Source organism: Taeniopygia guttata, chromosome 3 (assembly GCF_048771995.1).
Source record: "Taeniopygia guttata chromosome 3, bTaeGut7.mat, whole genome shotgun sequence".
NCBI lineage: Eukaryota > Metazoa > Chordata > Aves > Passeriformes > Estrildidae > Taeniopygia > Taeniopygia guttata.
The window spans coordinates 45781452-45796598 of NC_133027.1; the positions used below are offsets into that span (position 1 = coordinate 45781452).

Genomic DNA, 15147 nt, shown 5'->3' on the forward strand with positions numbered 1-15147 from the left:
GTTACTGTGCTGTGTATGTCAAAGTCAGTGATTTTCTTCCTAGAATATGGTACAGGTCTGGGCCATTAATCTGCTTACTTATTCCAGCTAAGTTACACAGCAACTCAAGTGCTCCTGATGACTGAAATTGCCCTGCAGCATAGCATGGTGCTGGACGACCCAGCAGCTTCCTGCTAGTTCAGATCCAATGGACTTAGCAACTGGCCACCTCCAACCATCTTACTTTCGTCTGCCTCCAGACTGCACCCTGGCTTTCCACTGAACTGTTCTCTGGAGACTGAACTCCTCCCCATGAGCTTTCCTTTCTGGTGTATTGGTGCTTAGGGACTGCTGGCTATTTGGGAACTGCCCACTATAGCTTATTGCAGCAAAACCTCTGCCATGGGGCTTTACTGCCTTACCTGAGGTATCTGCCTTTGGTGCAAGTCTCCCACCTTAGAAAAGCAGCTGAGATTTGCCCCAGCCTTGTGCTTGGTATATGTCTGTGGCTCCTGGTAGGGCTGCAAACCAAGGCGGAGATATGGATAACTTGACCAACCCCCATGGCTTGTCCAAGGACAGTGCTCCAGATGCAGAAACCTCTCATCCTTCATTACCTATTTCCACCCTACTGAATCCCTCTGATAGTGTAGCATCTTTGTAAAATTCTTAGTTTACTATATGTCTGATGCTTCAAACCCGTGTGCAAGAAACTCTCTAACAAATCTTCCCTGTCTGACCTAGCAAGAACAGCTCTGGCAGTCACTCTGTACCACCTGAGTTGGGACAGAAGCCCTCCACAGCTACACACCCCACACTCACACAATCAGACCAGGTTTCCTCTTTTCTGTAGCAGAACTTTTAGATATCCCTATCATTAAAATAATTGCATCATGGTGCAATAAATAAATTACAAAACAGCAGCTCAAGCTGATGCCTTTGAGTAGGGATCCAGAACAAAGGAAACCTTGGGCTTTTTTACCTTGTATACCCTCACAGTCTAAGCAAGGAAAGTCTGGGGATTATTGGGAGTGTCTGGTCACCCTGTGTCCTTTGTTATGGAAAGGATCAGTGCCCATTCCCATCCTCTTGCTTGGTGCTCAGGCTTGGGCTCCTGTCCCCCCCTGGAGCTCAACCTGCAGCTGGCACTGCAGCTGCATACTGTGCTACCTGCACTGAATATATTCCTTAACAAAACTAATGTAATGGGATTTATTTAGATTCACAAGCATGGAGAGCTTCTTTCAGGAAAAGGGGAAATGGTGGGTGTTGCAAGAAATCTGTTCAGCAGTAAAATACTGATGCATTGCCGGATGTGGCTTGGTGACATGCCAGATTTCATTACAATCCGTGGAATATTCTGTAGCCTCCAGTAAATCCCTGGTAGCACAAATAGTGACTGCAGTGGTGTTTGGCACCTACAGCCACGGATAGCAGCAGCAGGCTGTGTAATCTGGGCCATTGCAGTATCTCCCTGCTCCATCAGTGTGGGCTAATTGCACCATCAAAGATATATAGTATAGCCAGGACTCCCTTCTCATTTGTTAACACTGCATTCCCTGTGCTGGTTGCAGGGCTGGAAACATCTCTTCCCTTGATCACCAACAGTATTTATTTACTTTCTTTGGTGGAACACAACCATTATTCTTTGCTCTCAGCATGTGCTGACACATATAAAAGACATACTAATAAGAAGAGAGGACAACTATCATGTTCTTGGACTAGTAATTAGCATATACAGTAACTTGGAAGTCAAATTAGTATTTAAAATCTTTACGCACTCATAGATCCCATTAGTGGGTATCCCCCTACCTGCCCCTGAGGAATGTATGTCCCTGAGCAGCAGTATCTTTATTGCAAACCCCAGTGTTACTTCTGGAGCTTGAAAGATTCCCTTCATAAATGTATGCATGCTTCTACCTAGGGGTAGTGATTTGATCTAGTGAGAAGGCCACAATTTAGCTGTACCCTTTTTATTAAATTTTGGGGGAGCCATGGTTAACCCTTCCTTTCCCACCTTGTTGAAGCTCCTCATAGCTGCTTATTTCAAGACAGTGCTAGAAGACTTGTACATTTATGTGCTTTGTAGTCAAAGACAGGCTGGTTCTCAGCATCTATTTCTGCTTGCCTGGACTATCCACACTGCAGCTGTGCTGCCTCTTCAAGGTCCCAGTCCCAAGAGGAGTTTAGTATCATTCAAAGCCAGAGCCTAAACCCTCTGAGAGAGTTCTGGCTTCACCGAGTTGTGTATTTTTGCCTGTTGACACGATTATTCATGACATCCCTTCACGGATAGTATTTGACAGAGAAAGTTGGCAAACTGAACAAGCTGCATTGGAAAGACAGGGATTCTTTATCATTCAGTTACTGCCCTCAGCCCTTTGTATTCTCTAAATGTTAATAACGGCTACTGTGATTATCCTCAGGAATAGTGATTTTCTCTTTCATCCTGAGTTTTTCATATTTTTTTGCCTCAGTGTAAGGGTTGTCTTACAAGAAAGTTTTCGGGTTGCCAGACAAGATTAATCTGACCCAATACAGACATCTGTAACAAAGATGCAGCTGAGCTAATTGTCTAAACTCTCCTTAACCTAGAGAAGCGGGCACTTGGAAGAGACAGCTGAGCTCATCCCAGAGTCAACAACTGAGACAGCTCAGATGAGTTGTGCCCTAGGAGTGCTTATTTTTGCCTGTAATGAGGTAAACTGTAATGAGGTCTGACTGGCACAGACCTAGACATCCACATAGATGCTGGAAGTTAAGAAGCCCAGCCTAGGTGTCTGCCATACCCCTGGGGCTTGTGCAGTAGCATAGCACGGCATGGTGATGGTTATTAGTCTGTGTCCATCCCCTCATTCCTCCAGAAAAAGAAAAGAAGTAGCCTCTGGTCAGAAGATATGGGACACCAAGGTCCTTATGTGCTCCAAGGGAAAGAGGATACTCCAAATACTCTGCAGAAGTAAACAACATGGTAACCATCTCATTCCAGTGGGTACCTCAGTGAAATGAGGGTGAGTTTTGAGCATCTCAAGGCACGCACAAGTGATTTGTACAGCTCTGATGATTGATTTGAGGTGAGGACTCTGTGGTTTCATGCAGAGCCCTTTTGCTATTTCAGCATTGCTGGTTACAGACAGCATAGGGCAGCAAAAGGGCTCTCTCTTAGATTTCTGCCCTCCCTGCCTGTGAGAACTGAGCAGAGGTCAGAGCCTGTCTGTGTCTGTGCAGAGGGGGCAACAGAGAGAGGAAAGCATCAGTGTAGCCTCTTGCACCCACAGCCCTGACCTCTGCCATGCCCATGTGTTAGTTCCTCCTGCCCAGGCCTTGGGAAGCCGGGAGATAAAACCCTTCTTCTGCATTCAACTTGTGGGGAGGATACCTTAAGAGTGACTCCAACCTCATAGAAATTCTAATAAATTAAAAAGAGGATAGAAGCTGCACTAACAAATGTGTTGATTTGGGCCCTTGGAGGTTTGTATTGATAGCAGTGGCCACACTAACGTGGGAGAAAAAAGGTCCAGCCAGCTGTCTTTTCTCTCTTGCTTCTCATCTACTTGAATTGGAAAATCTGAACATATTGCCCTAATGTGCAACTTTTCCTGGATTTTATTTCCCATCAAATTGTGTGACAAGAAGGAAATTAGCCAAATATTTTTACGCTAGAGTTCTGGACAGACAGATTGAATTCATGTAACAGCAACATGGACTCTCTAAAAAGGAATCAGTGCAAGCGTGACCTTTTTGGGAAAGTTGCCAATTTCTGAATTATTTAATGTACCAATTACTTGATTATTGAAAGTGCTAATCAGCAACATAATCCTGGATGTTAAAGTTTAGTTTCTCCATCAGGATGTGGACTGTCAAGCTGTTCTAACTTGAAGCAATTTGAAAAACTATCAAAAGATGTCTCAGTGCCAAAGTCCTGCTATGATAAAGGAATGAAGCTAGGAAGAGTGTTCTGTTGAGTGTTATATTTTCAAGTTTGAGCAATGTAAGTTTCTAAAATTAGCAGTGTTAGTGTTGCCTGCCTACATGCTTTATGCCCTGGCAGGATCAGTTTTAACCCGCCAGCTTTGATGTCAACGTTTCCTAAAGCAAAGAAATGAAAACACTGAGGTCTGCTTGGGTTTAACATGATAGTTATGTTAAACTAAATGAGAAAATGAAGTGGCACATGCTAAACCCACAACTAGCTTCTGTGTGTGCATATGTGTGTGTGTTGGGTAATCCTGTGTTGGGGGCAGAGGGGTCAGGAAAGGAAGCAGTTTTTCTGCTTGTGATAGCAGAATTTCTTCCAGAAGTAATGGAAATAATAGGTATGTGGCCACCTACAGAGCCACCTGTATGTCCCAGGGTCAGCATCTGCTGTGTGAAAGGTCCAAACCTTCAGCTGTCTAGTCCATGCATTGTACTTTTAAAAATATACAGCATGCAGAACACTCCATTCAGAGCAGAAGTAATATATATCCCACTTTGAGCTCCTCTGCCCATAATGGTCCAGCACAAGATTTCCTGCTGTGGTCTGGATGTTCCTGAGGCAAGGGGCATAGCTATTAACCTCCTTTTTTTTTAACCTTAGAGATTTTATCTCTCCTCTGTCACTGGGGTATCTATCTACCAACATCTTTCTTACCTCTGCCCAACATGCTATGATCAGGACAACATCTGACCTTAAAGATACACTTGAAAACAGTTTTTCTATATTTGAATGCATTTCTATGCTAGTCATCTTTGTTGACATGGTACTAGGGGCCAGAGCCTTAGCTAATTTTAACTGGATATAGTTCCACTGGTGCCAAACTAATTTAAATCAGCAGAGTAATTGGACTCATACACTTAACACCTACTCTTCTGCTTCAGAAGTTTTTTTTCACCTGACTTCTTATGAGCCTACAGAAATTTTCCATTTATCCAAAAGGGGAGAGGAGAGACTTAACACCACAAAGCCTTAAACACATTTGCTTGGAACTGAAGCTTTGCCCTTGAGAGCTGCCTGACTCTAGCAGTATGATCTTATGCTTCAAAATTGCCTGTATACCTTCCCAGGTATATGAAATCAGAAAAAGGATTTCCCAGGGGAAAAAAAAAAAAAAAAAGGAAAGAAAAAAAAAGGGTTCTCAAAATAGTGAAGTATAAAATGACATACTTCCAGGGTAGCTTTCAGCTCCCACATCTTGCTGCCGGGGTGTGGGAGTGCTAACTTCCGTCTCAGTGGCAGTAAATAGCAGGCTCGTGGTACACTGCCATAGATCACTGCACACTCTTTGAATCAAAGGAACAAGTGCTGATTTCTGATGGGCTCCTCCTGCTTTTCTATAAAACCTCCTGGGGCGCATGTTTCAAATATGAAATCTGATTCTTGAACTCAGTTTAGAAACTGATTTGTAAAGGTAATACGCATCTAGGACTGTTGGCAAACAAAACACACAGCCAGAACTTGACAGCCAAAAAAGGCATAGCTCAATTGACAGATCCACAGAAATCTGAAGAGCCTATGACACCTACAAACTGTAGTCTACCTGACAGCTTCCAGGACTTCAGACCACTGATTTCAGAAAAAAAATTTGTTGCCTACTTGCCTTTATTAGTTTTAATTGTCTTATGAAATTAAAATCATTTGAATTGAAGTAGGCACCATGCATTCCCTAAGCTGATACAACCCACATTCATAATGAAACAATGAGTTGCTCATAATTCTTTGCCAGGCTTTAAAGAATGAACAGGCACTTCCATACGTATAAGATCTAAAATTCTGCTTTTATTTAAGTTGGTTCAAAGTGGGTTTGGCTGCACTGAAAAGTGTTAAGTGTGAAACAGCCCTATGGGGAGACTCGAGCTCTTCATCAGCCTGTCCTTGTGCTGTCGAGCTATTGAAGTCAGTGGTGCAGGGAAATTTTATGGAGGTGGGAAGGAAAGCACAACTCATAATTAAATACAGAGTCCCTAACAACAAAGACCATAGTAAAACAGACTCCTGTAAAAACACTTGTGAAAACATAATCTAGACATCGATTGCCTTGACATGCAGGGGCCAAGATGCTGGATGGTATGTGTCTGATTGCCACTGAAATCTGATGAGGCGCTAAGCACCTCACAGCCTTTGTAAAGCTTGACCCTGAAACACCATGGCCAACCTCAGTGCGGAGCAGTGAGCTCTGAACAACTGTGAGAAGCTTATAAATTATTTAACAGAATTACAAGCAATACCTGAAAGTGGGAGAGAAAGGAGCAAAACACTTCTAAGGACTGTGGTTATAAAAAAGTTGGACATAAGCAATGAGCTGTAGATTTTAAGATAAAATCAAATTATTGTTTAAAAAAACAGAGTGGAAGATTGAAGCAAAGTAGAAATAAAGCTCTTTAAGCAAGAAGTCAGGAGGAAATCAGTGGCAAGCAAGACTTTCTGAAGCAATTTTTGTTTCCAGATTGCTTGCTGTCTCCTGTTGGTCCCATAAAGGTAAGCATGTTTCTGGGTACCTCCACCAGTCAAAGCCTCACAGCTGAGACTTACTCATCATGATTTTATTTACATTATTTTCATAATGAGCTGCAGTGCACTCGCAGGACTGAAATTTGTCTTTGGAAACATGTGTGATCATCTCGTGAGAGCCATGAATTGGAGTAACCTCTAACATTCTGCAGAACCCTCAACTATTTAATGTTTGCTTCTACCATGAAAATTACAGCTGATTGAATATCTGGGCTTAATCCTGCTCAGTACAGTGTGCACTCAGCACTTGGTGCCTCTTATGCAAGTTGAAGGCCCTCGGCACGTTACGGATCGAGGTCCTGCCTCCGACTCCTTTGAGTGGCTTTGCTTCCCCAGACACAACTTTGGAATTTGAAGAGAATGGTATTCCTGTACAACATGTGTCTCAATTTGTAATGATATCCGCCCTGCAGCTGGCTTGCTTTTCCAAGTGTTTCTGAAACATTGCTGCCTTAAATTCGAGCCAACCTTCAATAACAAATTATCTAAAGGCAAAGAGGCTGAACTGCATTTGCTGAGAGGACACCCATACTCCCTGCTGTGCTCCATCTTCCAGTCCCAGTTTTGGACTTTCATGTTGTGTAATGTAATCATCTTCTATGAAGGCAGATATTAAAAAAAAAAAAAAAAAAAAAGGGGGTTTTGGGATTGGGTAGAGTTGAGTGACATAACTATGGAATTCTGACCTCTCTGGAAAGATCTGCATCCCATCACCAGGTGATTGATATTGAAACCTATGGTTAAAGCAATTTTCCGCTATTTATTTGGAACCCACGTGGTTAAGTCCAAAACTTTATGTCGTCTGCTTATGCTCCAAATATTTATAAAGTTTCCTGAACCCCTTGTGCTTCCACTTCTAAGTTTCTTATTCAAAATGAGGAGGAAAAAAAAGCGCTTTCCCACAGGAATGCTCCAATTGAGAGAATCTTGAACACGACTAGAGAGGATACATGACAAAGTCACTGAAAATTTGAATTCTGACCCTAAATTTGAAATATCAGTTAAAATGCCAGTTCAGTTTTATTTAAAGCAGTCTGCCAATTATTGCTGAAATGGTTATCTTGGTGGTAAAAACATTGTTCCTGTCTTCTTGGGGTGAGAAATAGATAAAATCTAAAGCAGTGTTTGTGCCCAAAGCAGGTTTTTCAGTGCCCAGTTCAGTGCTGAGGATAAGGGAGATTCCCTTAGGTGCCTGACACTATACTGAGGTCTATGCCAGGTCTCACCCACTTGCTCCTTATGTGTTCTGGATGAGCTTTTCCTCTTCTTTCTCCCACAAGATAATCCACGTGACATTTTTGCTTTTGGATGAGTCTATATCTGTGCTTGTTTAGGCTTGAAAAGAACCAGAACAAGGGCTGTGAAAACCAGGCAGAAACCCCGTGAGGACAGTGCCAGGCATGCAGTCCTGGATGGTTATGGACAATGGAGTTGTACATAGGAAAATGGGAAAATGTTGATTTCTTCCTGATAAAGAATGCTGAAACTTTTCACTAAGGAGGTTCATTGCTGCTTCAAAAAGTTTTGTTATTGTAATTATTATAATTTTGTGGCCCACAATAACATTTAAGATTAAAAAGCCAGGCCCAGGTGTAGCCCAGGTGAGGAGGACTCTCTTAGGGAGGTAGAGACTATGGCTCAGCAAGACAGCCATCCTCACCATCCTCCTTACCACTACCAACAGTTAAACTGCCTTTCTCTGGCTATTTAAGTGGTTTTACTGGAGAGATCAGGTTGAATAAGAAAATTGAGAAGCACCTTAGAATAGTGGTTTAGGCCCACTGCTGAAATACGAGTTGAAGTTACTATTCTGTTCAGACAAAATCGGATGTTTAAAGAAGGGTTATCACATCACAGCAGTTGCCTGTTTTCAAAAAAGGAGAGTAGAAACTGTCTGGATTTGGATTACTTTCTATTTCAGTTTTGGGGTTTTTTTTTTTTTTTGGTTGGTTGGTTCAGTTGGGCTTTTTGCTTTGGATTTTTTTGGGAGATGTGTTGTGGTTAGGGTGGTTTTTTTTGGGGGGGGGGCAGAGGAGGGGGTTAGTTTTTTTGTTTTTGTTGGTTTTTTTTCAATACCTTGCAAAATTTCAACTATATCCCAGCTTAGAATGGGAGTATTTGTTGAAAATTTAGCTGGTTTTTTTTCAGAGGAAAATCATATCTTCTGCCACATCTGCACACCAGTGGGGCAAAGCTCATTACTTACAAAGCTGGCAAACACACTGGTGCTGCACTAACTGGGGGAGACTGGGCTGCCTTGCTGTTGTGGAGATATTCCCAGTAACAGTCAGGACTGGCCCTGGCAGGCTCTGTGGTCTGCCATAGGGGGTCACTTCCAATGTAGAGATTAGAAGTCCAAAATCATGATGGCATTTTCCTCTTTTCATTTGATCCATGTACATACCTCAGAATGCCCCAAAATATACACCAGAGACCCCCCCCCATCAGTAATAGCCTGGAGAAAATGGTGCAACAATTCATAGAGTTGGGGGTGTCTTTACCACTTCTTCTGCCTAGGCATAGAAAGCAAATCCTAGGGCTCTTCCCCAGTGCATTCCCTAAAGTCCCACTGTTTGCTCAGATTACAGCTCATGTTTCGGTAGAAGGGAGAGCCTGAGTTCTACAGGTGACCCAAAGCTGAGGAGGACCTTTAGCTTACAAGGTCAGAGCAGAGGGAAATCACTATCTTTGAAATCCAGTGTTGGTGCTTAAGGACTCAGCTTGTTTTCCCATTTGAGCTAAAAGTCCTCCCTGTCTTTTGCCATGTGGCATCCCTTCCATTAGCTCATGGAAAGATAAATCATACAGTATTCAAAGGGGAAGGTTTTAATGAAGAAGCTTGAACTGCTTTACGAATTGTAAAAAAAAAAAAAAAAAAAAATTAAAAAATTACAGAGCTATTACAAGTAACAGATGATTCCCGAGTGTTTCCAGGGCTGAGCTTGCTCCCATGCTGACTTTAGCTGCACTCTTGTGGTTTCTCTTCAGAGCAGTTTCCCTGAGAAAACAATTGCAGTGCCTTTACTCTAGGGCCATGCATGTCCCAGATGAGCCAGGCCTCTTTTAGCACATCAGCATTCATTGTCTGGGTGAATTAAGTGCTGTGCTAAATTATGGAAACTCTGCCATGCCAGTCCACATCAACGGTTGTTTCAGCCTTCCCCACCCAGTGTCTAATTTTTCCTGAACAATAAGATGTGAATCTGGATACAGAAATGTTCAATGGGGCATAGAATGACAGGGAAGCAAACATGGAAAAAACTGTGTGTGTGTGTCTGGATGTGGGTATGAGTCCAAAGCCATGTCAATGGCATGGCCCCTCTGAGGGAGCAGGACATAACTGGGGAGGACACTGTGGAAAAGCAGCTCTTTCTGGTGGCCATCAGGAGCATGCTGCCACGCTTGGCTCCTGGGGCAGTGCTGGGAGCAGATACACAGGGATCAGTGCTTGGCTGTGGGGGAACAGAAGAAGGATATCTCCCCACAGCTGAGCCACCCATCTCCTCAGCATGGAGTGGCAGGGAAGTGAGGAACACTTCCAGCATTTGGCTCTACCAGGCAGGATCAAGATTCCCACCACAGGACAAAGGGCTGTAGCTCTGTAACAGCACCTGGAAAGAGCTGGGTAACTGCAGAGAGGGAGCAAAGAGTGGGGAGGCTTTGCCTGAGCTGCCAAATTGGCCTGCCATTCTCTAATTCTGTGCTGCACTGAGCAAGGTCTTAAATCCTTATGTGTTGGGCATCAGCCAAAGAGGAAGCTCTGTGTGGGTGAATGCAGTCTGTGTCACAGCTGCCGATTGCTCAGGTTGTGACTAACAGCCTCACAGGGCACCAGTGCAGCTCTCACCTATTGCATGGAAGCACTGCATCACTATCTGAGCCCTCACAGATGAATGTCCAAGCCACCTGCTTGAGCTGGGTCATCATCCAGTTTTTATTCTCCTTCCCTCCATGTTAACAATAGGGCAGAAATGAGCCTTCTTACTTGTTTTCTTTCCCTCATCTTTTCCATGCTGCTTCCTGGGTTTGAACTACAGCCTGCCTCTAACTTCTAGGTGGTCTTCCAATCCAGGATCAGCCCAGCCCTACTTGATTTTGGAAAGCAAGCAAAACCCAGTGTGCTTACCTCAGCACAACTCACATAAGTTTTCTATCTGATCAGCAATATTTGATGGGTGTTGAAGGCAGGTTCAGCTAGGGTGAAGAGCATATGTCGCTCTCCTAAAAAGTAATTTGGGTTTTTTGGGGGAGATATAAATAGCTGACTTTATTGTGCTGGTCATGCACGCTAGTGCTGGCACGAGGTGCGTAGCATTGAGCTCGGAAGCAGTGATGACTAGTGTGTTCTCATTTTTTATAGAACTTTGCGTGCGATGCCTGATACGGATTTTTATTTTGTAACTTGATTGCTACAAAGATGCATTCATCAAACACTATTACTGCCATATCAGCCAGTCAACAGGGAAGGTCCTTCTCACTGTTCTGCACACCCTGTTACACTGAGTCCCTCTGCACCAGGGGAAAATAGACAGAACTTACACAGCTAGGTGACTGCTCCAGGCAGAAAGCATCAAGAGCCACTGAACTTCTTTATGCTTTCCCTCCCAAATCCCTTATTGGTCTGTGCTGTACCATGTACTATGAGACTGGCTAGTAAGGGATAAAAATTCATTTCTGTTGATGTATGGAAAAAGAGAGCAGTGAGAGGCTTCAGACATTACAGGTTTAATTTTCTCTGCTTCCCTTTTTACACTAAGATTTCAAGCCAAAAAATGTGACAGAAAGCAGTCATGTACTTCACCTTAGTAGGTGGATACATCCCAATTGTCAGTCTAGTTCTTGTTCACAGCTCTCTGTACACACAAAGAAGCTCATCTCACTGGGCACATTGCCTGAAAGCACAAACGTTACTCCTTAACCTAGATATCATGGTCTCCATGCCATGGAAGTTTATGCTGGTCGACATATTCCATGTGCCTTCCAGTCTCTGCTGTAAGCAGGGTGGAGGTTTGGCAAGGGGATACAGGCACGCTGTTGAGAGGGATTGCAGAGGAGCCAGTGTGAAGGGGAAGTCATGAAGCAGACTGAGAAGGAAAATGTGCCCCAGCATCAAAGCTAAGGCTGATACGTACTGCAGAGTTTCAGTCCAAATCTGTAGGGGACAGGAGGTCCCATCCAAGGAGATGAAGCCCAAAGCTCACTGTGTAGGGAGACAGAATCACTGCTAGATAGTTTACGTGGCCAGCTGACAAGGCAAGTAGAAGCATACGAAGCAATGGTGTATCTCCCAGTATCCTCTAGAAACACTAAGACTCAGGCGCTTATAACTGCCACGGTGTTGTTGAAAATTAACTATAATTATATCATCTTCCAGCTTTTTATCACAGGAATTCCTCCATCTTCCTTTGCAGGAACCTTGGGGGCTGTGTGTCCCAATGGCCCTTGAGGCACGAGGGGCCGGTGAGGCTGGAGCAGGGGGCTTGTGCCTCAGCCTGGCTGCCTGCCCAGCGTGAGGCTGTGCGGGGCGTGAGCCCAGGCAGCGCCCAGCCTGCCTGCAATGAGCCTCCTGCTGCTCTCCCTGACCCCCTCTGCTTGTCTGCTTTGCAGGAGCGCTCACTGACAGGGTACCTTGCATGGAGAAAGGGAGCAGAGCAAACCACGGCACTCCACCGAATGACACCAGCCGGTCCGCTCACCACCCCCTCTGGCTGAAAGTCCAGCAAAGAAAGCAGCTTCCTGTCATGAAGCCCCCGAGGAAGTCTCGGTCCCACGGGTGCCTTTGACCCAGAAGACAGCACATCATGGATCCACACAGTGTGCTCAGCATTCCTGCGACCACCCCTCTTCTCCTCTCGGAACGCTTTTTCCTCTTTGTTTCTTGCTGGGGGGGGATTTTTCACCCAGGTTTCAAAAACCACATGGACCAACGTAGGTACTTTTCCCTCACTGACTTCGAAGTTCAAATATTTGAGACTGGACAATGATACGGATTTTTTTTTAATTTTTTTTTTTCCTTTGAAAAACTGCTGTGGTTTTGCTGCTACACTAAGAATCGTGATTTGCATTGTATGGTTTTGGACCTATTCAAGTTTTGATGGGGGAAAGGGGTAATACTGGAGTAGCAACGCTTCAGAGTCATCTCTGTCCTACCCATGATGCACTTTTAAATGAAGAGTTAGAATATTTTATTGGCTAATATACTTTCCTTGTTATTTTTACAAAGGCCACCTTTATCCTTTCTAATGCCATATTTTCAGTGTTACACTTTTATGGCTTTTAATTTTTGATTTGACAGATGTAAGAAGCAGCATGAATAGTTTATACTGTGGTTTTTCAGAGACTGAATGCCAAGAGAACTCAGTAAATGTTTATTCTTCTCAGCTTTCTCTTTAAATTCCCCTAAATAGCGCCCCATTTGGGAACAGAGCAAGAGTGTTGAACTAAAGACCAAAATTCCCTCAAGGTGTAAAATAATCTGAGGGGAATATTTGCTGGGCGTCACGAAAGACTTGGATGAAATTTCAACCCTGATGGTTTTCAGTGATCCAGGAAGGCAGTGAGACAATCTCTCCATATGCATAGCCCTTTCATGATAATTAGAATGGTATGGACAAACCAATGAAAACAAGGGTAAAGTGAGAAAGATCCCCCATGATTCTGTTTCACTGTTTGCTTTCTCCTGTCATGGTTAAGAGAAATGTGCAATTTGATCCTCAATCAGTGGGTGGAGGATAACAGGGTAGAATTTACTTGTGTGCACTTGTACAGTTGTAGCCAAGAGTCCAAAAGTACACTAGAGCATGTTATACTGGCACTGAGTTGGTAAGAGAGTTGTGGAGTATCCCATTCTGACAAATAAAAAGAAAAAAAAAAAAGAAAAGAAAAAAATTACAAAAACCCATAAAAACCCCACAAAAAATCAAAAAGAAAGAAAAAACTAAAAAAAAAAAATTTCAGATCACCTTGTGATTCAGTGTAACTGTTTACTAACTCGAATAAAGCAATTGTTCACTCTTGAGTGTTCAGAGTACACCTTTTCTATAAGGCTGCTGCGGGGAAGAGAGGAGCAGTTTGCAGGAGCAGTGTCTGTGTCAGCGGTGTTGGGAGCAGGGCAGCAGAGTCAGTTGAACCAGAGCCTTGTAGTGATGGTGCACTATGAGCACTATGTATATACTGTATTTCTATATTTTCCTTTGTACAGATTCACTTAAGTCAAGCTACTGTTTTACAGGTGCTCCTTATTTATTAGAGCTGTGAAAGCTTGGAAATCACACCGGGCGAGTAAGCTCGCTTTTTAAAAAAACAAACAAACAAACAAACAAAAAAACCAACAAAAAAAAGAAAAGGGTGGGTGGGGGGAATCCAACAACTCCTGAGTCTAGGGAGAGAGCTCAAAGACATTTTGATGAAACATCTTCAAGAGAGCAAGAATCTGAAGCACCCTAAGCGTGCTCTGCTTTCCTTTTGGTCTTGCAATGCTTTTCTCTCTCCCTGACTGGTGTCAGATTTATTAAAACAAAATAAATCTCCAAGAAAAAAAATGCACTTAAACGTGCTGTTGTTTTATTTTTCTTTTTTTTTTTCCCCCCCCTCTTTGTGCATGCAGTTGCTAGTTCTTATACCTGCCTGGTCACAGACAAGACCCCTGAGTATGAAGCCACAGAAAAATATGTGTAAGTTGTTCTTGAAAGCTGTATCTATGTCCCTTCCATCTTCATGCTTCCCTTGACACTTCTCAGTTTCTGCAGTGTTTAAGGCATGGGGAGAAAATACCTTGCACTTAGCACAGTGCAGTTAGGTCCTGATCTTGGAGAAGATCCCTGGATAGATGCAGTGGCTGCAGCTTCATTGATTTTGAGAGGATCCGTGCAAGCGCAGTTTTCTCATGCTGCCTCTGGGGCAGTGTACAGAGAGCATTCTGCCTGCCTTTTGTGAGGATGGGGCTTTTCTGTGCATGAACTCCCCCTGAAATCAGAGGTTCTTCAAAGGACCAAACTCCTCCCAAGTGCCCCCACACCTCTGCACAGCTATCTCACACAAAAGCGTTTGCTTCCCAGCTCTTGGCCAGCACAGCCAGTGCTGCTGATGGAGGGCTTGGAAATGCCAGGTGAGCTCTGGAACTATTTGACTGATTTCATTAACCAGCCATGTAAGGCAAACAACAACAGCCTAAACATGCCTGCTTGGAAGGACATGTAGAGTAAAGCTTGTCTCCCTAGTAAACAGCTTGCTGCATCTCTATTTATTCATCTGAACTTGGCTGTAGTACCAAGGCCGTGTGTATTGATTTTGCTTTTGTCAGTGGTCCAGAATTGTTAGCACACATTTTCACTCTTCTGAAAAACAACAGACTCTTTAGAGAAATCTTTCTCTCTGGTGAACTGGTTTTCTTTTCCAGAAATGGAATCAGCTTGTCAAAAATCATCAGGACAGCAGAGGTAGCGAAAGTGATCTAGGCTAGAGCTGGCTTCACATGTTTCCAGTGATCATAAACTTACCTTAGTTTTCCTGAGAATTTGCTCACCTTATACTTTCTTAACATCTTACCCCAAAATTCAGAATGTGAACAACTGTTTTGAACAGCTGAATCAGTTCATTGTTTGCTATTGAAAAAATATCTCCAGCTGCATACATGGGGAGAAATATCCAAGTATACATAAACCTTGAGGAAAATGCAG

The 15147-nt window shown here is 43.4% G+C and overlaps 1 protein-coding gene across 5 annotated transcripts in view; it reads left to right on the forward strand.

Moving 5' to 3' along the window:
* Window positions 1-14014, forward strand: part of SOBP (sine oculis binding protein homolog) — a 114389-nt gene extending 100375 nt beyond the window's left edge. For all 5 annotated transcript variants that reach the window (XM_072926754.1, XM_072926752.1, XM_072926753.1 and 2 more), the window contains one exon: window positions 12077-14014. The gene's annotated coding sequence lies outside the window, so the exon portion shown is untranslated. The remainder of the gene's footprint in view (window positions 1-12076) is intronic.
* The last annotated feature ends 1133 nt before the right edge of the window (window positions 14015-15147 follow it).